The sequence below is a fragment of the Rhineura floridana genome, chromosome 11, assembly GCF_030035675.1.
Source record: "Rhineura floridana isolate rRhiFlo1 chromosome 11, rRhiFlo1.hap2, whole genome shotgun sequence".
In the NCBI taxonomy this organism is placed as follows: Eukaryota; Metazoa; Chordata; class Lepidosauria; order Squamata; family Rhineuridae; genus Rhineura; species Rhineura floridana.
The window spans coordinates 68,872,394-68,889,303 of record NC_084490.1 but is presented as its reverse complement, the minus strand read 5'-3'; positions in this window follow the sequence as shown (position 1 = coordinate 68,889,303).

Sequence of the window (16,910 nt, the reverse complement as noted above, 5' to 3'; positions counted from 1 at the left end):
GTCATGTGGCAGCAAACAAACCTTTCCTGTAACGTTGAATTGCTAATCGTGTTCTCTTCATCAGTTGTATGTATGTCTCTCTTCATTCAGATGTAGTTAAAGTTACTAGAAACTATGATTGTCATGTTGCAGCAAACAAACCTTTCCTGTAACGTTGAATGGCTAATCGTGTTCTCTTCATCCCTTGAATGTATATCTCCCTTCATTCAGATGTAGTTAAAGTTACTAGAAACTATGATTGTCATGTTGCAGCAAACAAACCTTTCCTGTTATGTTGAATTGCTAATCGTCTTGTCTTCATCCCTTGTATGTATATCTCTCTTCATTCAGATGTAGTTAAAGTTAGTAGAAACGATGATGGCCGTATGGCAGCAAACAAACCTTTCCTGTAACGTTGAATGGCTAATCGTGTTCTCTTCATCCCTTGTATGTATATCTCTCTTCATTCAGATGTAGTTAAATTTACTAGATATGATTATGGCCGTGTTGCAGCAAACAAACCTTTCCTGTAACATTGAATTGGTAATCGTGTTCTCTGCATCCCTTCTATTTATATCTCTCTTCATTCAGATGTAGTTAAAGTTACTAGAAACGATGATGGTCATGTTGCAGCAAACAAACCTTTCCTGTAACGTTGAATGGCTAATCGTGTTCTCTTCATCCCTTGTATGTATATCTCTCTTCATTCAGATGTAGTTAAAGTTACTAGAAACTATGATTGTCATGTTGCAGCAAACAAACCTTTCCTGTAACGTTGAATTGCTAATCGTGTTCTCTTCATCCCTTCTATGTATATCTCTCTTCATTCAGATGTAGTTAAACTTACTAGAAACTATGATTGTCATGTTGCAGCAAACAAAGCTTTCTTGTAACGTTGAATGGCTAATCGTGTTCTCTTCATCCCTTGTATGAATATCTCTCTTCATTCAGATGTAGTTAAAGTTACTAGAAATGATTATGGCCGTGTTGCAGCAAACAAACCTTTCCTGTAACGTTGAATTGGTAATCGTGTTCTCTTCATCCCTTGTATGTATGTCTCCCTTCATTCAGATGTAGTTAAAGTTACTAGAAACTATGATTGTCATGTTGCAGCAAACAAACCTTTCCTGTAACGTTGAATTGTTAATCGTGTTCTCTTCATCCCTTGTATGTATGTCTCCCTTCATTCAGATGTATTTAAAGTTACTAGAAACGATGATGGCCGTGTTGCAGCAAACAAAGCTTTCTTGTAACGTTGAATGGCTAATCGTGTTCTCTTCATCCCTTGTATGAATATCTCTCTTCATTCAGATGTAGTTAAAGTTACTAGAAACGATTATGGCCGTGTTGCAGCAAACAAACCTTTCCTGTAACGTTGAATTGGTAATCGTGTTCTCTTCATCCCTTGTATGTATATCTCTTCATTGAGATGTAGTTAAAGTTACTAGAAACTATGATTGTCACGTTGCAGCAAATAAACCTTTCCTGTAACGTTGAATGGCTAATCGTGTTCTCTTCATCCCTAGTATGTATATCTCTCTTCATTCAGATGTAATTAAAGTTACTAGAAACGATGATGGCCGTTTTGCAGCAAACAAACCTTTCCTGTAACGTTGAATGGCTAATCGTGTTCTCTTCATCCCTTGTATGTATATATCTCTTCATTCAGATGCAGTTAAAGTTACTAAAAACGATGATTGTCATGTTGCAGCAAACAAACCTTTCCTGTAACGTTGAATTGCTAATCGTTTTTTCTTCATCCCTTGTATGTATATCTCTCTTCATTCAGATGTAGTTCAAGTTACTAGAAACGATGATGGTCATGTTGCAGCAAACAAACCTTTCCTGTAATGTTGAATGGCTAATCGTGTTCTCTTCATCCCTTGTATGTATATCTCCCTTCATTCAGATGTAGTTAAAGTTACTAGAAACGATTATGGCCGTGTTGCAGCAAACAAACCTTTCCTGTAACGTTGAATGGCTAATCGTGTTCTCTTCATCCCTTGTATGTATATATCTCTTCATTCAGATGTAGTTAAATTTACTAGAAACTATGATTGTCATGTTGCAGCAAACAAACCTTTCCTATAACGTTGAATTGCTAATCGTTTTTTCTTCATCCCTTGTATGTATATCTCTCTTCATTCAGATGTAGTTAAAGTTACTACAAACGATGATGGACATGTTACAGCAAACAAACCTTTCCTGTAACGTTGAATGGCTAATCGTGTTCTCTTCATCCCTTGAATGTATATCTCCCTTCATTCAGATGTAGTTAAAGTTACTAGAAACTATGATTGTCATGTTGCAGCAAACAAACCTTTCCTGTTATGTTGAATTGCTAATCGTCTTGTCTTCATCCCTTGTATGTATATCTCTCTTCATTCAGATGTAGTTAAAGTTAGTAGAAACGATGATGGCCGTATTGCAGCAAAGAAACCTTTCCTGTAACGTTGAATGGCTAATCGTGTTCTCTTCATCCCTTGTTTTTTTTTTTTTTCAATAATTTTTATTCAGATTTTCATAAAACATACAAGACAAAATCATAAAACATTCAAAGACAAAAAACAAAATCAAAAATAGTTAAACAAAAAGAAAAAAAGAAAAGAAGAAAAAATAAAAAATAAAAAATAAAGAGTAGAATATTGACTTCCCATTTGTCAAAGATCAAATCAGTTATAAGTCTATAATATATAGCAATCCTGTCTCTTAAGTCATATTATAAAATCACTTTCCTCCAGTAGTTATCTTACTTAATCATCAAATCTCATAAACATTACTTTATTCTTTCCACAAAAAGTCAAAGAGAGGTTTCAATTCTTTAAGAAATATATCTATCAATTTTTTTTTCCAGATAAGCATATCGATTAATCCATCTCATTACTAATTATGATAATCTTATTGTCATAACCATAGTCAAAATAAACATTTCAATTAATCCATCACATCAGAATCTGTTAGGTTCAGTAATTTCAGTAGCCATTGTTCTATTATCTCTATTAGTTCCATTTTCCATCTTCCATCTTCAGTAATCTTGTTAAGTCCAGTAATTTCAATATCCAATCTTCCATTATCAGTATTCCATAATAATCTTGCTGTCAAAGCCATAGTCATATAATAAGAGTCTGATGGGAATTACCTCTATCCCAAATATTTTCTTGCCATCCATTCTGAATAAGTTGCTGAAATACTGCTGTAAAATCATATCTCTGTTCTTTTTTTCAAAATACACTGGGTCATCTCTTAAAAGTTTTTCCATTGTCACATGGCTGCAGTTAATTCCATAGATTTTCTCTATATTGGGCTCCATCACATCATTCCAGTCCAGAAGATAATCCATGCCATTGATAACTTTATCTCTAGAATCTTCATTAATTTCTTCAGAGATAACATTGAGTTCCAAACAATAGATTTTATTTCTAAAGTCCATAGACTCCAAATCTTGTTCCTGTTCCACGTTTGTTCCAATCTCCGGGATCTCCTCTCTCACAGGGACCCCTATTCCAGTCTCCAGGGTCTCCTCTCTCACAGGGACCCCTATTCCAATCTCCGGGGTCTCCTCTCTCACAGGGACCCCTTCCAGGGTCACCTCTCTCACAGGGACCCTTATATCTTTAATCTCCTGCTTCATTTTACTCAATTCAATTTTCGTTATCTCAATCTCATTCATTATTCTCTGAAACATAGTTATTTCCAGATTCTCAGCCACTTTCTTAATTGCCATTTTAAAAGAAAAATATAGGAAAACCACTTCTTATTTCAGCAACAATTGGGTTAATACTCCAAACTTGGTGACATCACAGTATAAACAGAGCAGACAGCCTTATCTCTCCAATGGTTAAGTAAACAAAATGCAGTTCCCAGGATCGAAGCAATTAATGGCAATCGTCAAGAAACAGATTCGTCAAAATAAAATAGACCAAAAAGAGAGTAGTCTCAAAACAGTATAATATTTTTCAAAATAAAAATCTGGAATAGAAATCCCTCTTCTGTGTGTATCTTTAGAATGCAAATCCAGGACAGCTTTTTGCAACAAAAACAGAGATAAGCTATTAATTAGTGCGTAGCAGAGAGAAGTTACGGCTCCCCAGTGAGATGTCAAAAACCGATCAATCTGGCAAATCTCTTTTAAACAGCAACAATTTAAGTCAAGTAAAAGAAAAATATAGAAAGAAGGGTGCTTGCCTGTTAGTGCGTTCTCTCTTAGAAGATAAGATGAACGTTCGCTTTAACAGATAGAGCTTGCTGTTGAAAATCCGTCCCACCTTCGTCGGCTGGACCTCGTCCCATAAATTAATGAGATCTGGTCGTCCCAACAAAAATAGGCTTTGAGGTTAATCTCTTCGTTTCTCCCTACCCGGGAGAAGTTTAATCAGTCAAAAAAAAAAGAAAAAACTGACTGATATATCTGAATAAGCTTCTTTTGAGGCAGGAGCCCGTCTCAAAAGCAGGCACAGGCTAAGTCACCCTTCCCGGAAGTCTTCTCTTCATCCCTTGTATGTATATCTCTCTTCATTCAGATGTAGTTAAATTTACTAGATATGATTATGGCCGTGTTGCAGCAAACAAACCTTTCCTGTAACATTGAATTGGTAATCGTGTTCTCTGCATCCCTTCTATTTATATCTCTCTTCATTCAGATGTAGTTAAAGTTACTAGAAACGATGATGGTCATGTTGCAGCAAACAAACCTTTCCTGTAACGTTGAATGGCTAATCGTGTTCTCTTCATCTCTTGTATGTATATCTCTCTTCATTCAGATGTAGTTAAAGTTACTAGATACTATGATTGTCATGTTGCAGCAAACAAACCTTTCCTGTAACGTTGAATTGCTAATCGTGTTCTCTTCATCCCTTCTATATATCTCTCTCTTCATTCAGATGTAGTTAAACTTACTAGAAACTATGATTGTCATGTTGCAGCAAACAAACCGTTCCTGTAACGTTGAATGGCTAATCGTGTTGTCTTCATCCCTAGTATGTACATCTCTCTTATTTCAGATGTAGTTAAAGTTACTAGAAACTGTGATGGCCGTGTTGCAGCAAACAAAGCTTTCTTGTAACGTTGAATGGCTAATCGTGTTCTCTTCATCCCTTGTATATATATCTCTCTTCATTCAGGTGTAGTTAAAGTTTTTAGAAACTATGATTGTCATGCTGCAGCAAACAAACCTTTCCTGTAACGTTGAATTGCTAATCGTGTTCTCTTCATCAGTTGTATGTATGTCTCTCTTCATTCAGATGTACTTAAAGTTACTAGAAAAGATGATTGTCATGTTGTAGCAAATAAACCTTTCCTGTAACGTTGAATTGCTAATCGTGTTCATCCCTTATATCAATATCTCTCTTTATTCAGATGTAGTTAAAGTTACTAGAAACTATGATTGTCATGTTGCAGCAAACAATCCTTTCCTGTAATGTTGAATTGCTAATCGTATTCTCTTCATCCCTTGTATGTATATCTCCCTTCATTCAGATGTAGTTAAAGTTACTAGAAATTATTATGGCCGTCTTGCAGCAAACAAACCTTTCCTGTAACGTTGAATTGCTAATCGTGTTCTCTTCATCCCTTGTATGTATATCTCTCTTCATTCAGATGTAGTTAAAGTTACTAGAAACTATGATTGTCATGTTGCAGCAAACAAACCTTTCCTGTAACGTTGAATTGGTAATCGTGTTCTCTTCATCCCTTGTATGTATATCTCTTCATTCAGATGTAGTTAAAGTTACTAGAAACTATGATTGTCACGTTGCAGCAAACAAACCTTTCCTGTAACGTTGAATGGCTAATCGTGTTCTCTTCATTCCTCGTATGTATATCTCTCTTCATTCAGATGTAGTTAAAGTTACTAGAAATGATTATGTCCGTGTTGCAGCAAACAAACCTTTCCTGTAACGTTGAATTGCTAATCGTGTTCTCTTCATCCCTTGTATGTATATCTCTCTTCATTCAGATATAGTTAAAGTTACTAGAAATGATTATGCCGTGTTGCAGGAAACAAACCTTTCCTGTAACGTTGAATGGCTAATCGTGTTCTCTTCATCCCTTGTATGTATATCTCTCTTCATTCAGATGTAGTTAAAGTTACTAGAAACTATGATTGTCATGTTGTAGCAAACAAACCTTTCCTGTAACGTTGAATTGGTAATCGTGTTCTCTTCATCCCTTCTATGTATATCTCTCTAAATTCAGATGTAGTTAAAGTTACTAGAAACGATGATTGTCATGTTGCAGCAAACAAACCTTTCCTGTAACGTTGAATTGCTAATCGTTTTTTCTTCATCCCTTGTATGTATATCTCTCTTCATTCAGATGTAGTTATAGTTACTACAAACGATGATGGACATGTTACAGCAAACAAACCTTTCCTGTAACGTTGAATGGCTAATCGTGTTCTCTTCATCCCTTGAATGTATATCTCCCTTCATTCAGATGTAGTTAAAGTTACTAGAAACTATGATTGTCATGTTGCAGCAAACAAACCTTTCCTGTTATGTTGAATTGCTAATCGTCTTGTCTTCATCCCTTGTATGTATATCTCTCTTCATTCAGATGTAGTTAAAGTTAGTAGAAACGATGATGGCCGTATGGCAGCAAACAAACCTTTCCTGTAATGTTGAATGGCTAATCGTGTTCTCTTCATCCTTTGTATGTATATCTCTCTTCATTCAGATGTAGTTAAATTTACTAGATATGATTATGGCCGTGTTGCAGCAAACAAACCTTTCCTGTAACATTGAATTGGTAATCGTGTTCTCTGCATCCCTTCTATTTATATCTCTCTTCATTCAGATGTAGTTAAAGTTACTAGAAACGATGATGGTCATGTTGCAGCAAACAAACCTTTCCTGTAACGTTGAATGGCTAATCGTGTTCTCTTCATCCCTTGTATGTATATCTCTCTTCATTCAGATGTAGTTAAAGTTACTAGAAACTATGATTGTCATGTTGCAGCAAACAAACCTTTCCTGTAACGTTGAATTGCTAATCGTGTTCTCTTCATCCCTTCTATGTATATCTCTCTTCATTCAGATGTAGTTAAACTTACTAGAAACTATGATTGTCATGTTGCAGCAAACAAAGCTTTCTTGTAACGTTGAATGGCTAATCGTGTTCTCTTCATCCCTTGTATGAATATCTCTCTTCATTCAGATGTAGTTAAAGTTACTAGAAATGATTATGGCCGTGTTGCAGCAAACAAACCTTTCCTGTAACGTTGAATTGGTAATCGTGTTCTCTTCATCCCTTGTATGTATGTCTCCCTTCATTCAGATGTAGTTAAAGTTACTAGAAACTATGATTGTCATGTTGCAGCAAACAAACCTTTCCTGTAACGTTGAATTGTTAATCGTGTTCTCTTCATCCCTTGTATGTATGTCTCCCTTCATTCAGATGTATTTAAAGTTACTAGAAACGATGATGGCCGTGTTGCAGCAAACAAAGCTTTCTTGTAACGTTGAATGGCTAATCGTGTTCTCTTCATCCCTTGTATGAATATCTCTCTTCATTCAGATGTAGTTAAAGTTACTAGAAACGATTATGGCCGTGTTGCAGCAAACAAACCTTTCCTGTAACGTTGAATTGGTAATCGTGTTCTCTTCATCCCTTGTATGTATATCTCTTCATTGAGATGTAGTTAAAGTTACTAGAAACTATGATTGTCACGTTGCAGCAAATAAACCTTTCCTGTAACGTTGAATGGCTAATCGTGTTCTCTTCATCCCTAGTATGTATATCTCTCTTCATTCAGATGTAATTAAAGTTACTAGAAACGATGATGGCCGTTTTGCAGCAAACAAACCTTTCCTGTAACGTTGAATGGCTAATCGTGTTCTCTTCATCCCTTGTATGTATATATCTCTTCATTCAGATGCAGTTAAAGTTACTAAAAACGATGATTGTCATGTTGCAGCAAACAAACCTTTCCTGTAACGTTGAATTGCTAATCGTTTTTTCTTCATCCCTTGTATGTATATCTCTCTTCATTCAGATGTAGTTCAAGTTACTAGAAACGATGATGGTCATGTTGCAGCAAACAAACCTTTCCTGTAATGTTGAATGGCTAATCGTGTTCTCTTCATCCCTTGTATGTATATCTCCCTTCATTCAGATGTAGTTAAAGTTACTAGAAACGATTATGGCCGTGTTGCAGCAAACAAACCTTTCCTGTAACGTTGAATGGCTAATCGTGTTCTCTTCATCCCTTGTATGTATATATCTCTTCATTCAGATGTAGTTAAATTTACTAGAAACTATGATTGTCATGTTGCAGCAAACAAACCTTTCCTATAACGTTGAATTGCTAATCGTTTTTTCTTCATCCCTTGTATGTATATCTCTCTTCATTCAGATGTAGTTAAAGTTACTACAAACGATGATGGACATGTTACAGCAAACAAACCTTTCCTGTAACGTTGAATGGCTAATCGTGTTCTCTTCATCCCTTGAATGTATATCTCCCTTCATTCAGATGTAGTTAAAGTTACTAGAAACTATGATTGTCATGTTGCAGCAAACAAACCTTTCCTGTTATGTTGAATTGCTAATCGTCTTGTCTTCATCCCTTGTATGTATATCTCTCTTCATTCAGATGTAGTTAAAGTTAGTAGAAACGATGATGGCCGTATTGCAGCAAAGAAACCTTTCCTGTAACGTTGAATGGCTAATCGTGTTCTCTTCATCCCTTGTTTTTTTTTTTTTTCAATAATTTTTATTCAGATTTTCATAAAACATACAAGACAAAATCATAAAACATTCAAAGACAAAAAACAAAATCAAAAATAGTTAAACAAAAAGAAAAAAAGAAAAGAAGAAAAAAAAAAAATAAAAAATAAAGAGTAGAATATTGACTTCCCATTTGTCAAAGATCAAATCAGTTATAAGTCTATAATATATAGCAATCCTGTCTCTTAAGTCATATTATAAAATCACTTTCCTCCAGTAGTTATCTTACTTAATCATCAAATCTCATAAACATTACTTTATTCTTTCCACAAAAAGTCAAAGAGAGGTTTCAATTCTTTAAGAAATATATCTATCAATTTTTTTTTTCCAGATAAGCATATCGATTAATCCATCTCATTACTAATTATGATAATCTTATTGTCATAACCATAGTCAAAATAAACATTTCAATTAATCCATCACATCAGAATCTGTTAGGTTCAGTAATTTCAGTAGCCATTGTTCTATTATCTCTATTAGTTCCATTTTCCATCTTCCATCTTCAGTAATCTTGTTAAGTCCAGTAATTTCAATATCCAATCTTCCATTATCAGTATTCCATAATAATCTTGCTGTCAAAGCCATAGTCATATAATAAGAGTCTGATGGGAATTACCTCTATCCCAAATATTTTCTTGCCATCCATTCTGAATAAGTTGCTGAAATACTGCTGTAAAATCATATCTCTGTTCTTTTTTTCAAAATACACTGGGTCATCTCTTAAAAGTTTTTCCATTGTCACATGGCTGCAGTTAATTCCATAGATTTTCTCTATATTGGGCTCCATCACATCATTCCAGTCCAGAAGATAATCCATGCCATTGATAACTTTATCTCTAGAATCTTCATTAATTTCTTCAGAGATAACATTGAGTTCCAAACAATAGATTTTATTTCTAAAGTCCATAGACTCCAAATCTTGTTCCTGTTCCACGTTTGTTCCAATCTCCGGGATCTCCTCTCTCACAGGGACCCCTATTCCAGTCTCCAGGGTCTCCTCTCTCACAGGGACCCCTATTCCAATCTCCGGGGTCTCCTCTCTCACAGGGACCCCTTCCAGGGTCACCTCTCTCACAGGGACCCTTATATCTTTAATCTCCTGCTTCATTTTACTCAATTCAATTTTCGTTATCTCAATCTCATTCATTATTCTCTGAAACATAGTTATTTCCAGATTCTCAGCCACTTTCTTAATTGCCATTTTAAAAGAAAAATATAGGAAAACCACTTCTTATTTCAGCAACAATTGGGTTAATACTCCAAACTTGGTGACATCACAGTATAAACAGAGCAGACAGCCTTATCTCTCCAATGGTTAAGTAAACAAAATGCAGTTCCCAGGATCGAAGCAATTAATGGCAATCGTCAAGAAACAGATTCGTCAAAATAAAATAGACCAAAAAGAGAGTAGTCTCAAAACAGTATAATATTTTTCAAAATAAAAATCTGGAATAGAAATCCCTCTTCTGTGTGTATCTTTAGAATGCAAATCCAGGACAGCTTTTTGCAACAAAAACAGAGATAAGCTATTAATTAGTGCGTAGCAGAGAGAAGTTACGGCTCCCCAGTGAGATGTCAAAAACCGATCAATCTGGCAAATCTCTTTTAAACAGCAACAATTTAAGTCAAGTAAAAGAAAAATATAGAAAGAAGGGTGCTTGCCTGTTAGTGCGTTCTCTCTTAGAAGATAAGATGAACGTTCGCTTTAACAGATAGAGCTTGCTGTTGAAAATCCGTCCCACCTTCGTCGGCTGGACCTCGTCCCATAAATTAATGAGATCTGGTCGTCCCAACAAAAATAGGCTTTGAGGTTAATCTCTTCGTTTCTCCCTACCCGGGAGAAGTTTAATCAGTCAAAAAAAAAAGAAAAAACTGACTGATATATCTGAATAAGCTTCTTTTGAGGCAGGAGCCCGTCTCAAAAGCAGGCACAGGCTAAGTCACCCTTCCCGGAAGTCTTCTCTTCATCCCTTGTATGTATATCTCTCTTCATTCAGATGTAGTTAAATTTACTAGATATGATTATGGCCGTGTTGCAGCAAACAAACCTTTCCTGTAACATTGAATTGGTAATCGTGTTCTCTGCATCCCTTCTATTTATATCTCTCTTCATTCAGATGTAGTTAAAGTTACTAGAAACGATGATGGTCATGTTGCAGCAAACAAACCTTTCCTGTAACGTTGAATGGCTAATCGTGTTCTCTTCATCTCTTGTATGTATATCTCTCTTCATTCAGATGTAGTTAAAGTTACTAGATACTATGATTGTCATGTTGCAGCAAACAAACCTTTCCTGTAACGTTGAATTGCTAATCGTGTTCTCTTCATCCCTTCTATATATCTCTCTCTTCATTCAGATGTAGTTAAACTTACTAGAAACTATGATTGTCATGTTGCAGCAAACAAACCGTTCCTGTAACGTTGAATGGCTAATCGTGTTGTCTTCATCCCTAGTATGTACATCTCTCTTATTTCAGATGTAGTTAAAGTTACTAGAAACTGTGATGGCCGTGTTGCAGCAAACAAAGCTTTCTTGTAACGTTGAATGGCTAATCGTGTTCTCTTCATCCCTTGTATATATATCTCTCTTCATTCAGGTGTAGTTAAAGTTTTTAGAAACTATGATTGTCATGCTGCAGCAAACAAACCTTTCCTGTAACGTTGAATTGCTAATCGTGTTCTCTTCATCAGTTGTATGTATGTCTCTCTTCATTCAGATGTACTTAAAGTTACTAGAAAAGATGATTGTCATGTTGTAGCAAATAAACCTTTCCTGTAACGTTGAATTGCTAATCGTGTTCATCCCTTATATCAATATCTCTCTTTATTCAGATGTAGTTAAAGTTACTAGAAACTATGATTGTCATGTTGCAGCAAACAATCCTTTCCTGTAATGTTGAATTGCTAATCGTATTCTCTTCATCCCTTGTATGTATATCTCCCTTCATTCAGATGTAGTTAAAGTTACTAGAAATTATTATGGCCGTCTTGCAGCAAACAAACCTTTCCTGTAACGTTGAATTGCTAATCGTGTTCTCTTCATCCCTTGTATGTATATCTCTCTTCATTCAGATGTAGTTAAAGTTACTAGAAACTATGATTGTCATGTTGCAGCAAACAAACCTTTCCTGTAACGTTGAATTGGTAATCGTGTTCTCTTCATCCCTTGTATGTATATCTCTTCATTCAGATGTAGTTAAAGTTACTAGAAACTATGATTGTCACGTTGCAGCAAACAAACCTTTCCTGTAACGTTGAATGGCTAATCGTGTTCTCTTCATTCCTCGTATGTATATCTCTCTTCATTCAGATGTAGTTAAAGTTACTAGAAATGATTATGTCCGTGTTGCAGCAAACAAACCTTTCCTGTAACGTTGAATTGCTAATCGTGTTCTCTTCATCCCTTGTATGTATATCTCTCTTCATTCAGATATAGTTAAAGTTACTAGAAATGATTACGCCGTGTTGCAGGAAACAAACCTTTCCTGTAACGTTGAATGGCTAATCGTGTTCTCTTCATCCCTTGTATGTATATCTCTCTTCATTCAGATGTAGTTAAAGTTACTAGAAACTATGATTGTCATGTTGTAGCAAACAAACCTTTCCTGTAACGTTGAATTGGTAATCGTGTTCTCTTCATCCCTTCTATGTATATCTCTCTAAATTCAGATGTAGTTAAAGTTACTAGAAACGATGATTGTCATGTTGCAGCAAACAAACCTTTCCTGTAACGTTGAATTGCTAATCGTTTTTTCTTCATCCCTTGTATGTATATCTCTCTTCATTCAGATGTAGTTATAGTTACTACAAACGATGATGGACATGTTACAGCAAACAAACCTTTCCTGTAACGTTGAATGGCTAATCGTGTTCTCTTCATCCCTTGAATGTATATCTCCCTTCATTCAGATGTAGTTAAAGTTACTAGAAACTATGATTGTCATTTTGCAGCAAACAAACCTTTCCTGTTATGTTGAATTGCTAATCGTCTTGTCTTCATCCCTTGTATGTATATCTCTCTTCATTCAGATGTAGTTAAAGTTAGTAGAAACGATGATGGCCGTATGGCAGCAAACAAACCTTTCCTGTAATGTTGAATGGCTAATCGTGTTCTCTTCATCCTTTGTATGTATATCTCTCTTCATTCAGATGTAGTTAAATTTACTAGATATGATTATGGCCGTGTTGCAGCAAACAAACCTTTCCTGTAACATTGAATTGGTAATCGTGTTCTCTGCATCCCTTCTATTTATATCTCTCTTCATTCAGATGTAGTTAAAGTTACTAGAAACGATGATGGTCATGTTGCAGCAAACAAACCTTTCCTGTAACGTTGAATGGCTAATCGTGTTCTCTTCATCCCTTGTATGTATATCTCTCTTCATTCAGATGTAGTTAAAGTTACTAGAAACTATGATTGTCATGTTGCAGCAAACAAACCTTTCCTGTAACGTTGAATTGCTAATCGTGTTCTCTTCATCCCTTCTATGTATATCTCTCTTCATTCAGATGTAGTTAAACTTACTAGAAACTATGATTGTCATGTTGCAGCAAACAAACCGTTCCTGTAACGTTGAATGGCTAATCGTGTTGTCTTCATCCCTAGTATGTATATCTCTCTTCATTCAGATGTAGTTAAAGTTTCTAGAAACTATGATTGTCATGTTGCAGCAAACAAACCTTTCCTGTAACGTTGAATTGCTAATCGTGTTCTCTTCATCCCTTGTATGTATGTCTCCCTTCATTCAGATGTAGTTAAAGTTACTAGAAACGATGATGGCCGTGTTGCAGCAAACAAAGCTTTCTTGTAACGTTGAATGGCTAATCGTGTTCTCTTTATCCCTTGTATGAATATCTCTCTTCATTCAGATGTAGTTAAAGTTACTAGAAATGATTATGGCCGTGTTGCAGCAAACAAACCTTTCCTGTAACGTTGAATTGGTAATCGTGTTCTCTTCATCCCTTGTATGTATATCTCTTCATTCAGATGTAGTTAAAGTTACTAGAAACTATGATTGTCACGTTGCAGCAAACAAACCTTTCCTGTAACGTTGAATGGCTAATCGTGTTCTTTTCATCCCTTGTATGTATATCTCCTTTCATTTAGATGTAGTTAAAGTTACAAGAAACGATGATGGCCGTGTTGCAGCAAACAAACCTTTCCTGTAACGTTGAATTGCCAATCGTATTCTCTTCATCCCTTGTATGTATATCTCTCTTCATTCAGATGTAGTTAAAGTTACTAGAAACAATGATGGCCGTTTTGCAGCAAACAAACCTTTCCTGTAACGTTGAATGGCTAATCGTGTTCTCTTCATTCCTCGTATGTATATCTCTCTTCATTCAGATGTAGTTAAAGTTACTAGAAACGATGATGGCCGTGTTGCAGCAAACAAAGCTTTCTTGTAACGTTGAATGGCTAATCGTGTTCTCTTTATCCCTTGTATGAATATCTCTCTTCATTCAGATGTAGTTAAAGTTACTAGAAATGATTATGGCCGTGTTGCAGCAAACAAACCTTTCCTGTAACGTTGAATTGGTAATCGTGTTCTCTTCATCCCTTGTATGTATATCTCTTCATTCAGATGTAGTTAAAGTTACTAGAAACTATGATTGTCACGTTGCAGCAAACAAACCTTTCCTGTAACGTTGAATGGCTAATCGTGTTCTTTTCATCCCTTGTATGTATATCTCCTTTCATTTAGATGTAGTTAAAGTTACAAGAAACGATGATGGCCGTGTTGCAGCAAACAAACCTTTCCTGTAACGTTGAATTGCCAATCGTATTCTCTTCATCCCTTGTATGTATATCTCTCTTCATTCAGATGTAGTTAAAGTTACTAGAAACAATGATGGCCGTTTTGCAGCAAACAAACCTTTCCTGTAACGTTGAATGGCTAATCGTGTTCTCTTCATTCCTCGTATGTATATCTCTCTTCATTCAGATGTAGTTAAAGTTACTAGAAATGATTATGGCCGTGTTGCAGCAAACAAACCTTTCCTGTAACGTTGAATTGCTAATCGTGTTCTCTTCATCCCTTGTATGTATATCTCTCTTCATTCAGATATAGTTAAAGTTACTAGAAATGATTATGGCCGTGTTGCAGCAAACAAACCTTTCCTGTAACGTTGAATCGCTAATCGTGTTCTCTTCATCCCTTGTATGTATATCTCTCTTCATTCAGATGTAGTTAAAGTTACTAGAAACTATGATTGTCATTTTGCAGCAAAGAAACCTTTCCTGTAACGTTGAATGGCTAATCGTGTTCTCGTCATCCCTTGTATGCATATCTCTCTTCATTCAGATGTAGTTATAGTTACTAGAAACTATGATTGTCATGTTGCAGCAAACAAACCTTTCCTGTAACGTTGAATGGCTAATCGTGTTCTCTTCATCCCTTGTATGTATATCTGTCTTCATTCAGATGTAGTTAAAGTTACTAGAAATGATGATTGTCATTTTGCAGCAAAGAAACCTTTCCTGTAACGTTGAATGGCAAATCCTGTTCTCTTCATCCCTTCTATGTATATCTCTCTTCATTCAGATGTAGTTAAAGTTACTAGAAATGATGATTGTCATGCTGCAGCAAACAAACCTTTCCTGTAACGTTGAATGGCTAATCGTATTCTCTTCATCCCTTGTATGTATATCTCTCTTCATTCAGATGTAGTTAAAGTTACTAGAAACGATGATGGCCGTGTTGCAGCAAACAAACCTTTCCTGTAACGTTGAAAGGCTAATCGTGTTCTCTTCATCCCTTGTATGTATATCTCTCTTCATTCAGATGTAGTTAACGTTACTAGAAACTATGATTGTCATGTTGCAGCGAACAAACCTTTTCTGTAACGTTGAATTGCTAATCGTGTTCTCTTCATCCCTTGTATGTATATCTCTCTTCACTCAAATGTAGTTATAGTTACTAAAAACTATGATTGTCATGTGGCAGCAAACAAACCTTTCCTGTAACGTTGAATTGCTAATCGTGTTCTCTTCATCAGTTGTACGTATGTCTCTCTTCATTCAGATGTAGTTAAAGTTACTAGAAACTATGATTGTCATGTTGTAGCAAACAAACCTTTCCTGTAACGTTGAATTGGTAATCGTGTTCTCTTCATCCCTTCTATGTATATCTCTCTAAATTCAGATGTAGTTAAAGTTACTAGAAACGATGATTGTCATGTTGCAGCAAACAAACCTTTCCTGTAACGTTGAATTGCTAATCGTTTTTTCTTCATCCCTTGTATGTATATCTCTCTTCATTCAGATGTAGTTATAGTTACTACAAACGATGATGGACATGTTACAGCAAACAAACCTTTCCTGTAACGTTGAATGGCTAATCGTGTTCTCTTCATCCCTTGAATGTATATCTCCCTTCATTCAGATGTAGTTAAAGTTACTAGAAACTATGATTGTCATTTTGCAGCAAACAAACCTTTCCTGTTATGTTGAATTGCTAATCGTCTTGTCTTCATCCCTTGTATGTATATCTCTCTTCATTCAGATGTAGTTAAAGTTAGTAGAAACGATGATGGCCGTATGGCAGCAAACAAACCTTTCCTGTAATGTTGAATGGCTAATCGTGTTCTCTTCATTCCTCGTATGTATATCTCTCTTCATTCAGATGTAGTTAAAGTTACTAGAAACAATGATGGCCGTTTTGCAGCAAACAAACCTTTCCTGTAACGTTGAATGGCTAATCGTGTTCTCTTCATTCCTCGTATGTATATCTCTCTTCATTCAGATGTAGTTAAAGTTACTAGAAATGATTATGGCCGTGTTGCAGCAAACAAACCTTTCCTGTAACGTTGAATTGCTAATCGTGTTCTCTTCATCCCTTGTATGTATATCTCTCTTCATTCAGATATAGTTAAAGTTACTAGAAATGATTATGGCCGTGTTGCAGCAAACAAACCTTTCCTGTAACGTTGAATCGCTAATCGTGTTCTCTTCATCCCTTGTATGTATATCTCTCTTCATTCAGATGTAGTTAAAGTTACTAGAAACTATGATTGTCATTTTGCAGCAAAGAAACCTTTCCTGTAACGTTGAATGGCTAATCGTGTTCTCGTCATCCCTTGTATGCATATCTCTCTTCATTCAGATGTAGTTATAGTTACTAGAAACTATGATTGTCATGTTGCAGCAAACAAACCTTTCCTGTAACGTTGAATGGCTAATCGTGTTCTCTTCATCAGTTGTATGT